General features: G+C 43.2%; 1 protein-coding gene across 4 annotated transcripts in view; it reads left to right on the top strand.

Annotated features, from left to right (window-relative positions):
- Window positions 1–22557, top strand: part of ap3b1a (adaptor related protein complex 3 subunit beta 1a) — a 257978-nt gene that overhangs the window by 84799 nt on the left and 150622 nt on the right. The gene's annotated exons all lie outside the window — the stretch shown is intronic.

The following is a 22557-nucleotide window of genomic DNA, read 5'->3' as shown; positions in this document are numbered from 1 at the left end:
GTGTAGGGTGACGAAATTTGCTGATGACACAAAGATGAGTGGAAAAGCAAATTGTGCGGAGGGTGTGGAAAGTCTGCAGAGGGATCTAGATAAGCTGAGCGAGTGGGCAAGGACCTGGCAGACGGAGTACAATGTTAGCAAGTGTGAGGTTATCCACGTTGACAAGAATAATAGTAGGAGGGATTACTATTTAACGGGCGAAAAGCTGCAGCATGCTACGGTGCAGAGGGACCTGGAGGTCCTTGTGCATGAGTCGCAAAAACCCAGTCTGCAGGTGCAGCAGGTGATCAAGGCGGCAAATGGGATGCTGGCCTTTATAGCGAGGGGGATAGAATATAAAAGCAGGGAGGTCTTGCTGCAACTGTACAGGGCATTGGTGAGGCCGCAGCTGGCGTACTGTGTGCAGTTTTGGTCGCCACACTTGCACAAGGATATTTTAGCTTTGGAGGGACTGTAGAGGAGGTTCACTAGGCTGATACAGGAGATGAAGGGGTTGGACTATGAAGAGAGACTAAATAGACTGGGTCTGTACCCGTTGGAGTTTAGAAGGATGAGGGGGGATCTTATTGAGACGTATAAGATAATGAAAGGGATGGATAGGGTAGAGGTAGAGAGATCCTTCCTGCTCAAAGGACAACAGGACTAGAGGGCACAGCCTCAAGATGGGGAGGGGGGGGGTGCAGTTTAGAACGGAGTTGAGGAGGAACTTCTTCACTCAAAGGGTGGTGAATCTCTGGAATTCTCTGCCCGTTGAAGTGGTGGAGGCTACCTAGCTAACTACATTTAAGACACGGGTAGGTAGGTTTTTGGTCGGCAAGGGAATTAAGGGTTATGGGGAGAAAGCGGGAAGGTGGAACTGAGCCACTTCAGATCAGCCATGATCTTATTGAATGGCGGGGCAGGCTCAAGGGGCTAGATGGCCTATTCCTGCTCCTACTTCTTATGTTCTCATGTTCTTATGTTCATTGCTTCATCTGCTGATGTGTTTGCAAAACCAATTAATTGCCTACGTTTGGAAATGCTTCTGAGAAGCATAAGGCAAAGAAAAAGACTAGAAATTATATGTTGAATTTGTTATGAATGTTAATACAAGGGTTAAATTGAGCTTCAGTCCTGTCATTGGTTTTGAGTAACATATTGCAAACTTAATAAGTTATTTTATTGGAAACACCATGTTCAATTGAATGATTCATGTATTACATTTGATCGTCCTTCCTATCATCCATTCTTGTAAAGTTAACATGTTTCTAAAATATTTTTGAAATTTCCAGAGCAAACTGACGTATTTTACTATCAGTTATGTATTAACCAAAAATGTATCTTGTGACTTAATGGCTGAAATTGTCAATCTGGAATTGTATTACTGAAGAAAATTCCAAATAGATACATCTTATAGGTTCCACGTCCACACTCACCTTTGCTCACCAAACCTTATCTTGGACCTTTTTTGTTCAGAGTTTCCTTTATCTATCCAATTAAGTGTACATGTATAACATCACAGATCTCTAGCTTATCAAAATGTTCTCATCTCGCTCCCGAGTTTGGATAACCATCTCACTGTGTCTGGATGATGTTGTGTTAGTTGGAGCTGAAAGCAGTGGTCCAGATGCAGCTTGACAATTTTAACATTACACCAAATCAACTTGTAACAATTTATATTTCTGTAGCACCTTTAATGTAGAGAAACATCCCAAGGTGCTTCACAGGAACATTATAAAACCAAATATACTGAGCCACATAGAGACGTTGGGTCAAATGAATAAGAGTTTAAGCAAAGAAGTATGTTTTAAGGTGTGTCTTAAAGAAGGAAAGACAGGTCGATGGGCATGCAAGGTGTAGGGAGGGAATTCCAGAACTGGAGCTTAGGAGCTGAAGCCATGACTTTCACTGATGGACCAATTCCAATTGGGAATACAGAAGAAGCCAGAATAGAATGCATGCAGGTTTGCAGGTTTCTTGGACAACATAACTTATTTTATTACTTACTGCCTTGTACTATTTAGACTTGACGAAATAGATTTCTGTCTTGGCTGCCAGATGTTACACTGGTGGAGTGATCACCAAACGTTCATAAAAGCTATCAATTTTTTATTCCATTTATTTGTAATGAAATTAGAATTGGATGGTTTCTGGAATAGATGGTTGAAATGCTCTACCCAAGGTACACATCTGCAGTAAATGTTTAGAACTGCAGCGATTGAGGGCCCGGGTCAGGCAACTCGAAGGGCGACTGGAAGATGCGTTTCTAGTCAGGGAGAACGAGGAGATAATGGCTGGGAAACATGAGCAGGAGGAGGTCTCAAGGGCTGAAGAGAAGGGAGGATGGACGACTGTTAGGAGGGGAAAGAGGAAGAAGAAGAGTAGTCAGGGTCCCCCGGCCTCCCCGGAGGCCCCCCAAGGGTCGTCGGCAGGGGCACAGAAAAATAGGAAGGAAGGGGAGACTGACTTAGAGGGACAGAAGGGGGCTGGTAAGGTGATAGTGGTAGGGGATGGGAGGGTCCGAGGGATTGATAGGAGGTTCTGTGGGCAAGGGCGCGACTCCAGGATGGTGGTCTGCCTCCCTGGAGCAGGGGTAAAAGATATAATGGAAAGGGTAGAGGGAATTTTGAAAGGGGAGGGGACCCAGGCAGAGGTCATAGTACACGTAGGGGAGGGGGATATAGGAAGGAGGAGTAGGGGAGAGGTCTGTAGGCAATTTAGGGAGTTGGGGGCCAAACTAAAGAGCAGGACCTCTAGGGTGGCACTGTCTGGGTTGCTGCCCAGTACGAGCAGGGCTAAGAATGACGAGATCATGCAGTTGAATGCATGGTTGAGGGACTGGTGTAGGGTAGAGGGGTTTACTTATGTGGATCACTGGGAGGTGTTTAGGAGAGAAAGGCAATTGTACAGGAGGGGTGGGGAGGATTTGAACGGGAGGGGGACTAGTGTCTTAGCAGGGAGGTTAGCTGGGGTGTTCAGGAATGATTTAAACTAATAGGGAGGGGGGGGGGTGGGGAGGTGGCTGGGAGAGAGACGGGTGAAAGGAAAATTATAAGGGAGAAGGTGGTTCCGAGGGACGCTTGTGGGTTGAACTGTGTCTGTTTCAATGCTAGGAGTGTGGCAGGGAAAACGGATGAGCTTAGGGCCTTGATGTTTGTGAGGCAGTTGGATGTGGTGGCTGTAACGGAGACGTGGTTACGGGAAGGGCAGGACTGGCAGCTGAATGTTCCTGGGTACAGGTGTTTTAGGTGTGACAGAGGAGGGTTGAAGAGAGGTGGAGGGGTGGCACTGTTAGTCAAGGAAAACATCACAGTAGTGCAGAGGGAGGGCGATATGGAAGAGATAGGGATTGAGTCGCTGTGGGTGGAGTTGAGGAATAAAAAGGAAGAGATCACATTGCTAGGGGTGTACTATAGGCCACCCAACAGCCCAAAGTCAGTGGAGGAGGGAATTTGCAGGGGCATTTTGGACAGGTGCAGGAAGAATAGAGTGGTTGTAGTGGGTGATTTTAATTTTCCCGGAGTGAATTGGAGGGGGCCTATAGCTGGGGGTACGGAGGGAGAGGAGTTTGTGAAATGTGTTATGGAAGGGTCGCTAGAACAGTATGTAACTTGCCCGACTAGGGGAGGGGCTATACTGGATTTAGTGTTGGGAAACGAGCCGGGGCAGGTGGGTGAGGTAGAGGTAGGCGAACATGTGGCGAACAGTGACCACAAGTCCGTCTACTTTAGGATAAAAATGGAAAGGGACGAGTGCCGTCCAAACGGGAATGTGCTGAACTGGGGAAAGGCGAGCTATGGCAGGATTAGGAGGGAGCTGCAGCAAACTGACTGGGAGGGACTGTTAGCTGGCAAGTCCACGGTTGGCAAGTGGGAGGCTTTTAGGGACAAAATGAAATGGTTGCAGGGGAGGTATGTTCCGGTTAAGCGAAAGGATGGGAAAGGTAGGATTAGAGATCCGTGGATTACGGGGGATATTGAAGACTTGGTCAGGAAGAAGAGGGAGGCGTATGTTAGGTCAAAACAAATGGGTACGGAGTGTGCGCTGGAGGAATATAGAGAGAGTAGGAGGGAGCTAAAAAGGGGAATTAGAAGGGCGAAGAGAGGGCATGAGATGGCTTTGGCTGGTAGGATTAAGGATAATCCTAAGGCATTTTATTCCTATATTAGAGGCAAGAGAGTAGTTAGAGGGAAAATTGGTCCTCTTAGGGACAAGAGTGGAGAGTTGTGTATTGAGTCGGAGGGAATGGGGGAGCTCCTGAATGAATACTTTGCGTCGGTATTCACGAAGGAGAGGGGTTCGGAATCGTGCGGTCTCTTGGAGGGAGCGGAGGTTCAGTTGCAGGATATAGTTATTACAAGAGAGGAAGTGCTAGGGCTTTTAGGTAGCGTAAGGACGGATAAAGCTCCGGGGCCTGATGGTATTTATCCCAGGCTGCTTAGGGAGGCGAAAGATGAAATTGCTGGGCCTCTGGCGCACATCTTTGTCTCTTCTTTGGACACTGGTGAGGTCCCAGAAGACTGGAGGGTAGCAAATGTGGTCCCGTTGTTCAAAAAAGGTAGTAGGGATAACCCTGGGAATTATAGGCCGGTGAGTTTGACGTCGGTGGTAGGGAAGTTAATGGAAAAAATACTTAGGGGTAGGATGTATGAGCATTTGGAGCGTTGCGATCTGATTAGGGATACGCAACATGGCTTTGTTAGAGGGAGGTCTTGCCTTACGAATCTGGTGGAATTTTTTGAGGAGGTGACAAAAACGGTTGACGATGGGAGAGCCGTTGATGTCATCTATATGGATTTCAGTAAGGCGTTTGACAAAGTCCCTCACGGTAGGCTGGTAGAAAAGGTTAAGGCGCATGGGATACGAGGCCAGGTAGCTAGGTGGATTGAGAACTGGCTGGGCAATAGGAGACAGAGGGTAGTTGTGGAGGGTACCTTGTCGGGCTGGAGGCCAGTGACCAGTGGTGTGCCGCAGGGCTCGGTACTGGGACCCCTCCTCTTTGTAGTCTACATAAATGACTTAGAAGAGGGCGTAGGTGAACATAAGAACATAAGAACATAAGAAATAGGAGCAGGAGTAGGCCATCTAGCCCTTCGAGCCTGCCCCGCCATTCAATAAGATCATGGCTGATCTGTTGTGGCTCCGTTCCACTTTCCCGCCCTCTCCCCATAACCCTTAATCCCCTCTCTTATCAAGAACCCATCAACCCACGTCTTAAAAATATTTAGCGAGGCAGCCTCCACCACTTCAACGGGCAGAGAATTCCAGAGATTCACCACCCTTTGAGTGAAGAAGTTCCTCCTCAACTCCGTTCTAAACCGCCTCCCCTTTATCTTGAGGCTGTGCCCCCTAGTCCTACTGTCTTTTTTGAGCGGGAGTGATCAGCAAGTTTGCTGATGACACCAAGATGGCAGGGTTGGCGGGTACGGAACTGGATTGTCAGGTGATACAACAGGATATAGATAGGTTGGTGCAGTGGGCAGATAGGTGGCAGATGGCATTTAATCCTGACAAACGCGAGGTGATGCATTTTGGACGGAATAATGCAGAGAGGAGCTATGTGATAAAAGGTAGGCCGATTAGGAGTATAGACGTACAGAGGGACCTGGGAGTGCAGGTTCACAAATCCATGAAGGTTGCGTCACAAGTGGAGAACGTTGTTAGGAAGGCTTATGGGATGTTAGCCTTTATAGGAAGGGGCTTAGAGTATAAAAGCTGCCGTCTAATGCTTCAGTTATACAGAACGTTGGTTAGACCGCATTTGGAGTACTGCGTCCAGTTCTGGTCACCTTATTACCGGAAGGACGTGGAGTCTCTGGAAAGGGTGCAGAGGAGGTTTACCAGGATGTTGCCTGGCATGGGGGGACTGGGTTACGAGGAGAGATTGAAGAGACTGGGGCTATTCTCCTTGGAAAGACGGAGATTGAGAGGGGACATGATAGAGGTATATAAGATACTGAAGGGAATAGATAGAGTTAATAGTGAGAGACTGCTCCCTAGACTGGGTACGAACACAAGAGGTCATCACTTAAGGGTGAGGGGGGGGAGGTATAATTTGGAGGTAAGAGGAAGGTTCTTTACGCAGAGAGTTGTGGGGGTCTGGAATGCGCTACCGAGTAGGGTGGTGGAGGCAGGAATGTTGGACTCGTTTAAGATGCAGTTAGATAGGCACATGAGTGAAACGAGAATGGAGGGATATGGTAGGGGCTATTAAATAGGGTTAAACCTCGGGAGACACCGGAAGGGCAGGCTGTATGATTAATATTTTTTGTCTTTATTCCACAGGTGGAGGTCCACCTCGTGTCAAGCGAGGGGCATGCACACGGCGGGTCGTGCGTGGGCTGCTCTTGGAAGTCCAGGAGTGGCCTAGTACTTCATGTCGGTGTGTGTGCTTGATCCTGGACCGATAGACGGGCGCCACAACAGCTCAGTGACTAGCACTGCTAGCTGTGCAGATACATGGATTTGGGCCTGTGTCTGTGGGAGTTTGCGCATTCTCCCTGTGGTTGCGTGGGTTTCCTCCGGGCGCTCCGGTTTCCTCCCACACCCCAAAGATGTGCTCTTAGGCTAATCGGTTTCCACCAAATTGACACTATTTCTTCCCTGAATCTGACTGAGTAGGGTCCCATTCGTAGACATGCAGGGTAGAATAGGTGTAGGGTGATGCGGCGGCGCGGGCTCGTTGGGCCGAAGGGCCTGTTTCCCGTGCTGGGTTGTTCTTTGTTGTTTAGATTATTTTCCAGGTAGTGACCCAATTAGTGACATATTAATGCTTAACTTCCTCTTCAGCAATTTATATTAAAACATCAGTTTATATTTGCATTCTTCCTTTAATATTCAAAAAATATTCTATGGCATTTGGCAGAGTCTTAAGATGGGGGGAGAGGGAGGACTTTGGAGCCAAGAATGGATGACAAAAGCTTGGTGAGAAACGGGTTTGAAAAGTCTGGCAGACTATTGCCTCGTGCCAGACAATGGCCATCTATGACAATAGAGTTTCTAACCATCGCCCTTTGACATTCAATGGCATTACCATTGCTGAATCTCCCATTATCAACATCCTGGGGGTTTCCCTTCACCAGAAACTTAACTGGACCAGTCATATCAAACAGTGGTTACAAGAGCTAGAAAACCTGCAGTGCGTAAATCACCACCTGACTCCCCAAAGCCTGTCCACCATCAATAAGGCAGAATACTGTGCACTTGCCTAGATGAGTGCAGCTCCATCAATGTAAGAAGCTTGAAAGCATCCAGAACCAAGCAATAGGCTTGATTGGTGGTAGAGGGAGTGAATGTTTGTGGAAGAGATGCCAATGCACAGTCGCAGCATGAAAAGACCTCAACAATGCTTCTTTAGACAACATCTTTTCAAACCCATGACCACTACCATTTAGAGGGGCAAGGGCAGCAGGTATATAGGAATACCATCACCTCCAAGTTTCCCCTCCAAACCATTCATCATTCTGAATTGGAACGATATCACCATTTCTTCACTGTCACTGGGTCAAGTTTTTATAAATATATAAAAAGGAAGAGGCTGGCTAGGGTGAACGTTGGACCCTTAGAGGATGAGAGGGGGGGACTTAGTGGTAGGGGATGGGGAAATGGCTGAGGTCTTGAATAACTTTTTTGTTTCGGTCTTCACGGAGGAGGATGTGAATAATTTGCCGGGTGTTAGCGATGGAAAGGTGGTAGGACTGGAGGGTCTCAATGATGTTATTGCTACTAGAGAGGCGGTGCTCGACAGACTGGAGGGACTGATTGTGGACAAGTCCCCAGGACTGGATGGAATGCATCCGAGGGTTCTGAAAGAAATGGCGGAGGTGATAGTGGATGCCTTGGTGGTTATTTTCCAAACGTCGCTGGATTCCGGGGAAGTGCCGGAAGATTGGAAAAAGGCTAATGTTACGCCGTTGTTTAAGAAGGGTGGCAGGCAAAAGGCAGGGAATTATAGGCCGGTTAGTTTAACGTCTGTGGTAGGTAAAATGTTAGAATCCGTCATCAAGGAGGAAATAGCAAGGCATCTTGAGGGGAATTGCTTGATAGAGCAGACGCAGCACGGTTTCGTTAAGGGGAAGTCGTGTCTGACAAATTTATTGGAGTTCTATGAGGATGTGTCTAGGGCGGTGGATAGAGGAGAGCTGGTGGATGTGGCCTGTCTTGATTTTCAGAAGGCGTTTGACAAGGTACCTCACAAGAGGTTATTGCAGAAGGTAAGGGGGCATGGAGTTGGGGGTAGGGTGTTAGCGTGGATAGAGGATTGGTTGTCAAATGGGAGGCAGAGAGTGGGGGTTAATGGGTGCTATTCAGATTGGCGGTTGGTGACTAGTGGAGTGCCCCAGGGGTCGGTGCTGGGGCCTCAGCTATTTACCATTTATATAGATGATCTGGAGGAGGGAACTGAGTGTATGGAGTTGAAATTTGCTGATGACACCAAGATTGGTGGAACGGCAAATTGCGCGGAAGGTGTGGAGAGTCTGCAGAAGGATCTAGATAGGCTGGGCGAATGGGCCAGGAACTGGCAAATGGAATTTAATGTTGGCAAGTGCGAGGTGGTCCACTTTGGTAGGAATAATGGTAGGAAGGACTATTACTTACGGGGTGAAAAACTGCAGCAGGCGACGGTGCAGAGGGACCTTGGGGTCCTTGTGCATGAGTCGCAAAAACCCAGCCTGCAGGTGCAGCAGGGGTCAGGAAGGCAAATGGGATGCTGGCCTTCATAGCGAGGGGGATTGAATATAAAAGTAGGGAGGTCTTGCTGCGGCTGTAAAGGGCATTGGTGAGGCCGTATCTGGAGTACTGTGTGCAGTTTTGGTCGCTGCACTTACGCAAGGATATTTTGGCCTTGGAGGGAGTGCAGAGGAGGTTTACTAGGCTGATACTGGAGTTGAGGGGGTTGAGCTATGAGGAGAGGCTGAATAAACTAGGCTTGTACTCGTTAGAGTTTAGAAAAATGAGGGGAGATCTCATTGAGACGTATAAGATGATGAATGGGATGGACAGGATAGAGGTGGAGAGACTCTTCCCGCTCAGAAAGGACAGTAGGACTAGGGGGCACAGCCTCAAGATAAAGGGGGGGGGTGCGGTTTAGAACGGAGTTGAGGAGGAACTTCTTCACTCAAAGGGTGGTGAATCTCTGGAATTCTCTGCCCGTTGAAGTGGTGGCGGCTGCCTCGCTAAATATTTTTAAGACGCATGTTGATGGGTTTTTGATAAGAGAGGGGATTAAGGGTTATGGGGAGAGGGTGGGAATGTGGAACTGAGCCACGACAGATCAGCCATGATCTTATTGAATGGCGGGGCAGGCTCGAAGGGCTAGATGGCCTACTCCTGCTCCTACTTCTTATGTTCTTAAAATCCTGGAACTCTTTGCCTAACAACACTGTGGATGTACCGACACCAGATGGATTACAGCAGTTCAAGAGAACAGCTCACCACCCATTTGAGGGCAATTAGAGATGGGCAATAAATGCTGGCTTGTCCAGTGATGCCCACATCCCTTGAATTAATTGAAAAGGAGAGAGAGGTTTAGCTGCAGAGTTGTTTCAGGAGGGAATCAGTGTGTGGACCTAAGTGAGTCACATTGTTTTTTTTTAAGTACGCAGGATTTTGTATTGAACTGAACTGTTGGCCTGCTTTCTGTATGTATTGTTTTCCAAAATGTATTTCCCTCCATGTTAATTTCCTGCCATCCTATTCATGTTTATTTGTTTCCAATTTGTGCTACCTTGCCATGCAAAGCAATGTTGTGGGCTTTGTACCTTCTCTGCCCAGCTAGTAGTGTTTTATTTGAGATTTATAGTTTGTGCAATCTGTAAACTGTTCATAAAATCAAACCTTCTCAAAAGAAATGTAAAATACTTGACTATTGTTCTCCATAAAAAAATTAAGTATTTTGAATGGCATGCATTGCTCCAGATTTTACTTAACTTTTATGAATTTAGCCAGCATAAGCTGAGATTTTTGTTTAGATGCACAGTGTGTTGGTAATCAGTGTAGGCCACCTCTACTTTGTTAGCAATCCGTTCAAGTCAGACTGTTAGGCAGTTAACCTCATGTCAATGGACGACCTTGTCAAAGAGTAACAAAAAATAGCATTGAGGATGGGGGGTTGGCGAGCCTAGATCCTGGAGGAATTGAGGTAACGGTGTCAAGGTGGGGAGAGAAGGCTGGTGATACAATGACTATGATGAGCTAGATAGAAGGGGAGCCAAACTTGTTGCACGTTTAACAAGTTCTGTGTCAAGAAATTTCTCATTTTCCAATTGGATTCATTCTTAATATATTTCAAAGAACAAGTAGAAAAGAATTACAAGCAGGAGTTGACCACATGGTCTGCCGAGCCTGCTCTGCCACTGAGCACAATCATGGCTGATCACTGGCTTTAACTTCACTTTCCTGCTAATTCCTCATATTCCTTATTTCCCCGGGTGACCAAAGATCTGCCTAAAATGTATTCAATGATGGAGCATCCATGACCCTCTGGGGTAGAAAATTGCAAAGTATTTGCAATCCTTTGACTGAAGTAATTTCTCCTTATCTCGGTCCTAAGTAATTGACCTCTTATTCTGAGATTGTGGCCCTGTGTTTTAGACCTGCCGACTTGTGGAAATGATCTGAGCATCTAGCCTATCAATTATTGAGGTTCCCTGTTTTGGATTCTCCTACAAGTGGGAAAAATGTTCTCTCCATTGGGAAGTTTTCTGATCTGCAAGGAAATCGAGTTCCAGGAACAAGCAGGAAACATAAAAACATAGGAAGAAAGGAGCAGGAAGAGGCCATTCAGTCCTTGGAGCCAGCTCTGCATTCATCACAATCATAGCTGATAGTCCAACTCAATAGCCTAATCCTGTTTTCTCTCCATAACCTTTGATCCCGTTTGCCCCTAGCTGCCTCTTGAATTAGTTCAATGTTTTGGCATCAACAATAAAGAGAGGCCACGATCAGACCAACCATGATCTTACTGAATAGCAGAATGGCTTACTCCTTTTCTTTGTTTTTCTCCACACTTTGCAATCCATTTATCATTCCAAAGGATTCCTTTTAAATTATTTTTTCTAAAGAAAAAAGGTCCCAACATGTTCACTCTTTACCAATAACGATAATTTCTCAGTCCTGATACCATCCACACAAATGTTTCTTTGCACTATTGCGAGTGCTGGTAAAGCTACTGAAGTAAATAATTATTAATGCGCAAAGCAAAAAGTTGCATTAAAAATTATGCAAACTTAAGTAAAATTTTTCATGTTTTCGCGTAAACATTGCATTGTAGATTTGACTTCTCAGCATCATGATGTAAATCTACTACTATGTTCTAGGTGACAATTAAAGGACTATTAACTAGACAGCAGTCATATCAATTATGGTATATTTTGTGTAATTTTTCTTACATGACAACTTTTATGATGAATATTCTAGCCTAAGTAAAGCCGATTACACAGTGCAGTACTCGGAATTCATAGCGCTGTCAAAGAGAAGACCGATTGACTTTATATTTACATATTAATGAGGAGATTTGTTAACGGGGTGCTTGACTAAAAGAAAATAAAAGCATATTTATAGGGTTTGACATTTATAAATGGAGCTGATGTAGGAAAATGGAAATTGAACCTTTTTAAGTTAATACATTTGGGAGACTGATAAAATGAATGTTTTCAAATTTTGGTAAATGTTACAAAAATACCATTGTTGAGGAGGTGCTCTAACGGTTGAATGGTGCATAAATCTACAACACAGCTAAATATTTTAAATAATTTTTCCTATTTAAAAATACATGTTCAATATATTCAATGAAAGATTAAGACAAAGTTTGAGAAAAATATGTAAGATGTTATAATGCAGAATTATTTTTGCAGAAGGAACATTAGCATTGTGAAAATAACACCTAAAGCTTTACGGTAATTTTTAGTAGTAGTTTTAACTTGACATTTGGTTAGAAATTTATTATTTCTTTGAGAAGTATACAGTTAAATTATAAAATGAAGGAATTTTCTCACATTTTGTAAGACATGGTAAATATTGCTTCAGGAATAAAACTTCCTTTATGGTTTACTTAAGCAGTGATGCTCCCCGTAATTATTGAGGTGCTTGATCCATTGTGGTCTTGCATTGTCTTTTAGTTAATCAGTCACACTATCCGTTATTCAAGAAAATTTGTTTGAAGATGGATCCATTTCAAGTGTTTGCTTTTAGGACCCACTTTTATGCCAAAGGCCATTACTGTCAGTTGGCTGACACTGCTTCTTCTGTAGACCACAATAGGCACAGTCTTAGCAATATAGCTTTATTTTGTTTTGTACATTTAGTACAAATGGTGAATTTTTAATCTCTGGTTTCAAAAATGGTTAATTTTGGGTAAAAATGGTTAATTTTTGGCTGAAAATTGGTATTGAAAAAACTGAGCAGTTAAAAGCTCAAATCTGTAGAATGGTTCAAAATAATTGCAAAATGTACTTTTGGGGACCTAAGCTTCTGCAGGGAGTCAGAATGTTAGTGATGCAGATTAGCAGTTGTCCAAATTCGTTAGTTGAAATATTTTTGCAGATGCGTTTTAAGAAAATTTCATCAGTTGCTTGTGCAACAGTGTACAAGAGCCATGGAATTCTGAAGGAGACCATTTGACCCATCAAGTGCACCAACTCTCCAAACGAACAACTTAGCCAGGTCCACACCCCAACCCCCCATCCATGTAACCTATGCATTTGCCATGGCTGATCTACCTATTCTACACAGCTTTTCGACTTGAAGAGACAACTTAGCATGGCCAATCCACCTAACTTGCACACTTTTAGACATGGGAGGAAGCCAGATCACCCGGAGTAAACCTACACAGACACAAGAAGAACATGCAAACTCGACACAGTCACTTAAGGCCAGAATTGAACCTGGGTTTCTAGCTCTGAGAGGCAGCAGTACTAACCACTGTGCCACCGTGCCACTGAAGTGTGTTAATAAATCTGTGTATTAATTTAACTGCATTTTGAGCAACAATCTTGGTCATCTTAGAGGGATTCCATGGCTATATACTCCCTTTTCTGGTCAGCATTGAGTGTATGAAGATAGGTACAGAGGCCGTCAATGCCACCTCTCTATTTTGTTTTCTGACATTCATATCCTTCATTTTGATCATAAAAATGAAGAGAAGGAGATATTTAATTTAAACATGCATTTGCCTTTGTTGTTTCATAATTTAAACACCAGGTGCAGACATAGTTGGACAGTGAATTGGATGGAGTTCCTGATGTGGGCAGTGACAAAGGGCTGAATTAATCAGCAGCTGGAGCAACTTTATGGTTGACGTATCCGGTTTAAATACCGTCCCTGCAGTTGATTCAGCTCCATTACTCCTTGGGTTTTAAAAAATATGCTTTGAATACTTTATTGTGTTTAGAATAAAGCATATACATTGAGTATCAAGACAAGCTGTTTGTCAAATGAGTTGCATGGTGCTTTGTCTCAATTTACCTAATATAATCAAAATTCAATCAAGCTCTTTCTCCTTTGTGTGAAGTTGATTGTTTTAAGATTTACTTGGAGTTATGGAGCAGTGACTAGAACAATGACATTGCTGTTTTGAACATTTCTAATTCTTCCAAAAACCGAAGCTTAGATTGTAGCAGGAGCAACTTTATTTGATTAATTACTGTGCTTGCACTGATACTAAAGTTGTGCCTTAGATTTGGAAGTCGGAAGAGCTACATGACTTGTGTACAGTGCTGATGAAAGAAACCCTACCTTCAGTGATCAATTGAAAGAGCATTGTTGATCCAAACTGATTTAATTGAATGATTAAAGCTGTACTTAGGCAGTGTTTTTTTTTGTCTGGTGAACCTGAATTGGGATTGTATTCTATCTAATTATACATATACTGATAGCGAGCATATCCATTCAGAAACCCAATGTTTGTATGTTTCTATATTTAAAATTACAAGAGTTGGTAATCTAGTCAGGTGTGTGCTTTTTCACACTCTTATAGTTCACAATGTTTAAAGTTACCTGTATTCTTTTATAATCTCCAGATTTTACTATTGCACTGATATGTACTGCCTCCTATCCTGCAGTAAACATTGACTCATCTAAAACTGCAGCAGTAACCTAACTCGTATCTAGTCCTGCACATCCATCACCCCTTTGTTTGCTGAATGACATCGGCTTGCAGATGCCCAAATCTTCTGAGTTAATATTTTCAACTTCATGTTTAAGTTCCATCATGACTCTGCTCTTCCCTATCTTTGTAAATATACTCAGTCCAACAGTGCTGCACGTACACTTCCACCGACCCACCTTCAGATCTTCTAACTCTGGCTTCTGCACAGTGCCCCCAGTGCTATTCATTTATTGGAAGGGACTGCCACTCATGAATTCGTCTGTATAGCCATAACAGCCAATGTTCAAACCAGAAGTGACTTGCATTCTGGGGTCAGTCCATTGTCTCCAAATTTGATTGGATGTCATTTTAAAGCCCACCAAGCTGCATGTTTACTCTTGATACCAGTTTTGACTCATTATCCATTATTGTTTGATTATGCTTCTGTGCCATTCTATGAAGGTTTTTATCTGCATAAAATGACTAAATATAATTGGAAGTTAGTTGAAATAAGAAACAGGTGGCTGGTAATGTGGCAGTACTGAGATTGACGTGAGAGGTGACTATCACTTGTTAAGTTCACTATCATACAACCAAAACACATGTTATTTGCTGAGTAAGCCAAATCCCAAAGGGAAACATATCTTGGTGACCATAACCTTTTTTCCTGAGAAACTGACTGATCCCAGAAGCAGAGAATTCCAGTAACAGCTTCGGATTTTAAAAGTAAAAAGATTCATAAACGAGAAGAAAAGAAAACTTAAACATACAAGTTTAAAATTGCATTGTTCAAATAGTTTTACACCCCTCAATAAACCCACTTGGTCAGAAGACACAAATAAACACCTTTTTGGCAACAATCCCATCTAGATTTTCAACTCATGAAATCCAGTAATATTACTCAAGGTAAAACCGCTGTAACTTTTGTAAAGGTATACCACACAACTTGTCAATCTCTTCCACTCTGATGTGGAAATCCAAGAAATTCAGAAACAAAGACTGCTTTTTGAATCAACAATGTTTTTGAATAGCTGCTTCAGATTTCACACCTTTTAGCAAAAAACTGTCTCAGGACATCTGCCCTACAGTCAACAAAACTCAGCTCAACATATTTCCTGAAATGTCCTAGAAACGTAGAAATTAGAAGCAGGAGTAGGCCATTCAAGCCTCTCCGCCATTCATTTTGATCATTGAAAAGTATTGTTTGTTGAATGCTAGACAGACAAAGCATATTGTTCATATGGAATCAAGGGAGAGAGTGCAGAATGTAGTGTCAGAGTCATAACTAGGGAATTAGAATAAGAGTTAGGAATGGTGGGATCCTGTGTGCCTTTGGAATGGATTGCAGTGGATAGGTTTTTCCAGATGGAGATGAGTTGGACACAGTGGCCTTCCTGGACTGTATTTACTTTGCGAAGGACCCTGAATTAAGCACCTGTGTTAATTTTGGACCTGCTCTGTGCGCTACTTATTATTTAAAAGGTAAAATTTTGGGACAAGAATTCTCACTGATTACTCTAAAGCATTAGGTGTCAGTTTTTGAAGTAAAATATCACTTCTCTTGGAGCAGATTCTGGCTGTGAATTTAATTTCACTTTTGGGTAGCATTAATACCCTGATGCAAAATATCCAATTGGTACCGGTAATCAATATCATCTCACAGATGGATGATTCAATAGCTCCCATTGCATAAGAGTACTCCAGGGAAACCCTCTAGAAAAACCCTGTGCGATCACATTGTTTGTCATTGATCCAAACTAAATCCAATCATGCATGGTTAATGCTGTAAATGGGATTTTATGTAGGAAGTACATTGAGTTTGCCTTTCACAGATGCAGCTACCTTCTTCATGCTGCAAGCCAAGAATTGTAATTCATATCAGATGATGATCCTGTCACAAAAGCTGCAAGTGTATATCAATACAGAATGCAATAATGCTTTGCTTCAAATACTAAAAGTAGAATTTAAAATGTGACCCTTTCACGTTCTAAAGTAACAGGTGACGAGGCTTTTTTTTGCAGTGTAGACGCCACATAGAACGGTCCTGTTGCAACTTGATGAAAGCATGGTAGTTGTCAGCATTTTTTTTCTCCTGCATCACATTGATCTTTGCCTTCACACAGTATCATGTCTGTTTCCGATTGCTCCACTTAGAAAACACATAAGGCTGCAGAAGATGTCACTTGTCCTTGTGCAGTGGATTGTGCAATGACAGGTTTTTTCATTCTTTCACAGAAGTGGGTGCTACTGGCAACGCCAGCATTTATTGCCCATTGCTAGTTGCCCTTAAGATGATGAGCTGCCTTCTTGCACCATTGCAGCCCCTGAGATGTAGGTATATCAACAGTGTGATTTGGTGGGGGGTTTGGGGGATAGTGCCAACATTTTGACCCAGTGACAGTGAAGGAATGGTGATATAATTCCAAGTCCAGATGGTGAGTGACTTGGAGGGAGAATTGAAGGTGGCGGTGTCCCCATGCACTTGCCCTTGTAGGTGGTGGAGGGTTGGAAGACGCTGTTGAAGGAGCCTTGGTGAGTTGCTACAATGCGTCTTCTAAGTGATCTGCATTGCTGCCATGTGTTGATCATGGAGGATTCAGTGATGGTTATGCCTTGAATGAGGGTATGATGGTTAAATTCTCTCGTTAGATATGGCCATTGCCTTGTGTAGGCTAATGTTACTTGCCACTCGTGAGCCAAAGCCCGAATATTGTCTCGGTCTTAGTATGTATGTACTCGGAATGCTTCAATATCTGTTATCCTGAATGGTGCGGAACATTATGCAATCATCAGTGAACATACCAACCTCTGACCTAATGGAGGGAAGGTCCTTGATGAAGCAGCTTAAAATATTTGAACATAGGACATGACCTTGAGGTGCTCCTGTTGCAATGTCCTGGGGCTGGAGCACAGCCATCTTCCTTTGTGCCAGGCACTGGAGTTTTCCCCTGATCCCCATGGACTTTATTTTTTACTGGGTCTCCTTCATGTCATACCTGATCAAAGACTGCCTTGATGTTAAGGGCAGTCGCTCTCACCTCCTGAGTTCAGCTCTTTTAACTATGTTTATACCAAGGCTGTAATGAGGTCAGGAGCTGAGTGGCCATTGTGGAACCCAAACTGAGTGTCAGTGCACAGGTTATTGCTGAGTAATTGCCACTTGATAACACCGTCAGTGATGCCTTCCATCATTTTGCTTATGATTGAGAACAGACTGTTGGCTGGGTGGGACTTGCACTACTTTTGGTGTACAGTGTATGTACCTGGACGATTTTCCACGTTGTTGGCTTGATGCCAGTGCATGATTAGTTCTGGAGCACAAGTCTCCAGTACTATTGGTGGAATGTTGTCAGGGCCCATCGTCTTTGTAGTATCCAGTGCTTTCAACTGTTTCTTGATATCATGTGAGATGAATCAAATTGGCACATGTTTGGTATTTGTTATGATTTGGGTATGGGATTTTAATTCGTAGAATGAAAATGTGGTTGCGTATTAAGTTTTTAAAGGGGTTTGCATGGTTAATTTCTTTCTGTATTATCTGACTGTTAGTGTGCCTTTAGGCTTAATGAATCTCTTAGAGGAGTTAACAATTTGTTCATGGGGTGTCAACATGGCGCCGCCAGCATTTATTGCCCAGATGTAATTGATCGTATCCCTGCAGTGCAGAAGAGGCTATTCAGTCCATACGAACTCTGTGTCAAGAGTATCTTACCCAGGCCCCCTCCCCGTCTATCTCTGTAACCCCACATATTTTCCATGGCTAATCCATCTGACCTACACATCTTGGGGCACTAAGGGGCAATTTAGCATGGCCATTCAACCTAACCTGCTCTTCTTTGGACTGGAGAGAAACTGGAGCACCCACCTAGACGTGAGGAGAGTGTGTAAACTCCATGCAGGGAGTCACCCAAGGCTGGAATTGAACATGGGACCCTGGAGAGGCAGCAGTGCTGACAATTGTGCCATCATGCTGCCTTTGAGAAGGTGATGGTGAGCTGCCTTCTTAAACAGTTGTAGCCCCTGTTGTCTAGGAACACCCACAATGCTGTCAGAAATGAAGTTCCAGGATTTTGATGCAGCAATAGTGAAGGCAATAAAGTTCCAAGTCAGGATGGTGCGTGACTTGAAGGGGAACATGCAGGTGAAACTGTTCTCAGGTATATGCTATCCTTGTCCTTCTAGTTGGTACATGGGTTTGGAACATGCTGTCAAAGGAGCCCTAGTGAGGTGTTGCCAATGCCTCTTGTTGCTGGTGCACACTACTGCCACTGTGGCAGAGGGAGTGCATGTTAAATGTGATGGATGGGGTGTCAAGCAAGCAGGCTGCTTTTTCCTAGATTGGTGTTGTTGTCTGGATGAGTGCAGTTCCAAGTGACAAATATCCCATCATGCTTGTAATCTGTGCCCTTTAGATGGTGGATGGGCTTTGTGAAGTCAGGAGGTGAGGTACTCTTTGCAAAATTCACCACAGCAGACTTGCTTTTGTGGTCACTATTTATTTGGCTAGTTCAGTTTCTGGTCCATGCTAACTCCCAGGATGATGTTAGTGAGGGATTCAGCGATGGCAATGCCATTGAATGGCTGGGGTGATGGTTAGATTCTCTTTTGTTGGAGATGGTCACGGCTTGACACTTGTTTGGCGTGGATATGATCTGCCACTTGTAAGCTTAACACTGAATATTGACCACGACACGGACTACTTCAGTATCTGTGGAGTTATGAATGGTGCTGAACATTGTGCAATCATCAGTGAACATCACCATCTTTAATCTTATGGTGGAAGGAAGGTAGTTGGGCCTATAGTACTAGCCTGAAAAGTTTGCATATGAGTCAAGCTCTATCCTGCCTTATCTAAAGCTTTTTAAACACACTTTCATCAGAGATGTATTTGGAAGCAGGAAGTTTCCACTCTTCCCAGACATGGTGAGATCAATTGAGGTGCTCATGTGCCCACTGACTAAAACACGCACAATACATTGAATGGATGACTTTTAGTTCAGTAGAACTGTATTTATCTATAAAGCCAATGGATCTCCCTTCTGCTATATTCAAGTGGAATATGTGTTTTTATGAGATATTCACAAGCAAGAATAATCTAACAGTAGATTGTAATAAACTGGGTGTGATGCAGTTTGGCTATAATACGATTTGATAAATGGGAATCATACCTTGAGTCATGATTGTGCTTGCTTTTCAGCCACTCTAATCATGTATTCCAGAATCTTAATCATCTAATCTAGATTTGGATACTTCCTGGACAAGATTGCGCTCCTTCATGTTCATTACATTCTTAACATTCATAGGTTGTAATTTCTGGTAATAGTCTTTGGATAATGTCAGCGACATTCTTTGGATCACTAATGTCCAGCTGAAGCTACTAACATTGATCATTGGCCTATTTATGACCAAATTTACAGTTTCCTCATTTTTGACTTGATTTATTATTATCACATGTGTTAGCATTTAGTGAAAAGTATTGTTTCTTGCATGCTATTCTGACATTTACCTCATTTTAAAAAAAAAACAGAATCTGTTCTGAAATTCAAGGGAATGGATCATCAGTTCTTGGAATAACAATACACTGCCCTTTTTTCCATTCAGCCTACATGATGTGAAATTATGCAGTTGCTATCCACTTTCAGTGGTTGAAAGTTCTAGCTCAAGAATTTCATTGCAGGGGATGGATATCAGCCCTTCGGTCAATTTTTAAAATTTATTCTTGGGATGTGGGTGTTATTTGCAAGGTCACCATTTATTTTCCATTATTAATTGTCTTTGAAAAGGCGTTGGTGAGCCAGCTTCTCGAACCAGTGTAGTCGTTATCTGACACCTGTATGCTGTAAATGGTATGTGTCATTTGTCAGCCCAAACCTGAAAGTTGTGCCAAGTTCTGCTCCACTATCAGAGGAGTTAATGAAAGGTGCTGAACGTTGTGCAGTCATCTGCAAAAATCCCTGCTTCTGACCTCGTAATGGAAAGATGGCCATTGATTAAGCAGCTGAAGATAGTTGGAGTCTCGAACACTATCTTGGCGAATTCTTGTGATATCCTAGATCTGAGATGACCTACAATGGCAATTGTCTTTTGTGCTCAATAGGTCTCTGATGAGTGGAGAATTTTCCCCGATTCACATTGCCTTCAAATTTTCTAGGGCTCCTTGATATTGAACTGGGTCAAATGCTGTCTTGGTGTCCAAGGGCAACTATTCTTGTCTCACCTTTAGAATTCAGCTCTTTTGTTCATGTTTAGACCAAGCCTGTGTTGAGGCCAAAGTTGAATGGTCCTGGCAGAACTCAAACTGAGCATCAGATGAGTATGTTGCTGAGTGAGTGTCATTTTGTAGTACTGTTGTCGACACCTTCCAACACTTTGCTGATGGTTGAGAGTGGACTGATGGCAGCTTAAGTGTCTAAATTAAATTTGTCTTGCTTTTTAGCCCTGGACAGGACCAAAGCTGGGCTGTTGTCCACATGTCAAGTCAATGCCAGTGTTGTAACTTGGCTTTTTCATGACTTCAGGATCTCCCAAAGTTCTTTAACAGCCGATGAACTACCTTGTGAAGTGTAATCACTGCAGTAATGTAAAAAGTGTAGAAGTTAATTTACGTACATCAAGCTCCCACTATAGCAAAATAGTGACAACCAGTTAATCTGCTTTGTATTGTTCAGGTATGGATCAGCGACAGAACCCGGGGAAAGCCTCCCTGCTCTTTGAAATAATGCCATAAGACCTTCTATATCCACCTGAGGGGCTGCCAACACTGGTTCAGCACCACTTCTGACAGCACTCTCTCAATAAAGCACTGGTGTGTCAACCTAGATTTTGTAGCCAAGGATTATTTTGGGATCCTGTACATAGGTATACAACATGAGTAATCTGTGATTTGACACAAACATGAATGTAGTATCCTGGGAGGAACAACTGATTTTGAATGAATGGTGACTAGAATTTTCCATTGCTGAGGGTTTCCTTATCTCCTCTTCATCTGTTTGTGTGTTGATTCATTATTGATTGTAATCAGCTTGCTCTGAAGGGTAATGATGGCACAGTGGCACAATATTTAGCACTGCTGCCTCTTAGTGCCAGGAACCCAGGTTCGATTTCCAGCTTAGGTCACTGTGATGTTTGCACATTCCCCCCATGTCTGCATGGGTTTCCTCTGGGTGCTGCAGTTTCCTCCCACAGTCCAAAGATGTACGGGTTAGGTTGATTGGCCATGCTATATTGCCCTTAGTGTCAGGGGGTTAGTAGAGTAGGTAAATAGGGTTATGGGGATAGGGCTTGGTTGGGATTGTGGTTGGTGCAGACTTAATGGGCCGAATGGTCTTCTGCACTGTAAGGATACTATGATGAAGTAGATTACGTGAGAGTAGGTGAACATTCAGGAAAGTAGTTGTGGTATCATGAGGTTTAGATTAGACTTGAAGGAGCAATTGAATGTAAAAGTAGGTAGTGGGAGGTGCAATTTCAATGGGGTGAGACAAACCTGGCCCAGACAAATTGGAATCAAAACGGCAATGCACCAAGAGTTGCTTTTGAAGAGTTGTAGAGATCTGCAGCTTTGGGCACTGTCGAGGTACATTTCCACAAGGAAGAAATTCAGGACAAATAGAGCCAGAGCTCCTTGATTGGCAAAGACGATAGAGGATAAGATGAAGCAGAAAAAGCGTGCGTGTGATGGATGTCAGGTTGATGGGAGAGCAAACCAGGCTGATTGTAGAAAATTAAGAGAGGAAATGAAAAAAAGACTGCCCATCTGGAGGAATATGAGAAGAGATGGAGCTCATTTAGGAAATCCAAAAGTCTTGTTTAGCAATACAAATGGTACAAGTGTGGTGAAATAAGGAATGGAGCCAAGTAGGGATGAAAAAGTGGATTTACACATGGAGACAGGACGTATTCCACAGCGAACAGGCCCTTTTTTTATCACCCAGAGGTTGTGAGAAGGTGGCAGAGGCAGAAATCACATTCAAAATAAAGTATTGATTTTGGATTTAAAGTGCCCTCACCTACTGCATATATCCATGGAAGCACCAGAACCCTCTGGTTTTCTCCATGTTGCACACCATCTGACATGGGAATGTCATCGTTCCTTCACTGTTGTTGAAACAAATTTTTGAAACCTCTCAGCATTGTAGGAGTAGGCTTAGTTCGTACGGACTACAGTAATACAAGAATATGGCTCACCACCACTACATTCTTGAGGGCAATGAGGCATAGCCAATAAATGCTGGCCTTGCCAGTAACAATTTTTTTGAAAGAAGCTGGATGTATTTTTTATTCTATTTGCTCCTTGCAGAATCGATATTGTAGAAAATTGTAAATGTTAAGATGTGTACAATTTAAAGTTGGTACAGTACTAATGCTCTGTGGCCACGTTGATTGGAAAATATCCTAAATGTCCTTTTTAAAATATAATTAATGCATTTAAGGATGTGACATCAAATGAACTCCAATACAATTATTAATTTCAAAATTGAATTCTGGATAGA

This window comes from Carcharhinus amblyrhynchos, chromosome 5 (genome assembly GCF_965287045.1).
Source record: "Carcharhinus amblyrhynchos chromosome 5, sCarAmb.v2.hapA, whole genome shotgun sequence".
NCBI lineage: Eukaryota > Metazoa > Chordata > Chondrichthyes > Carcharhiniformes > Carcharhinidae > Carcharhinus > Carcharhinus amblyrhynchos.
The sequence above is the reverse complement of the archived record's forward strand: the minus strand, read 5'-3'. Positions and strand labels throughout refer to the sequence as shown.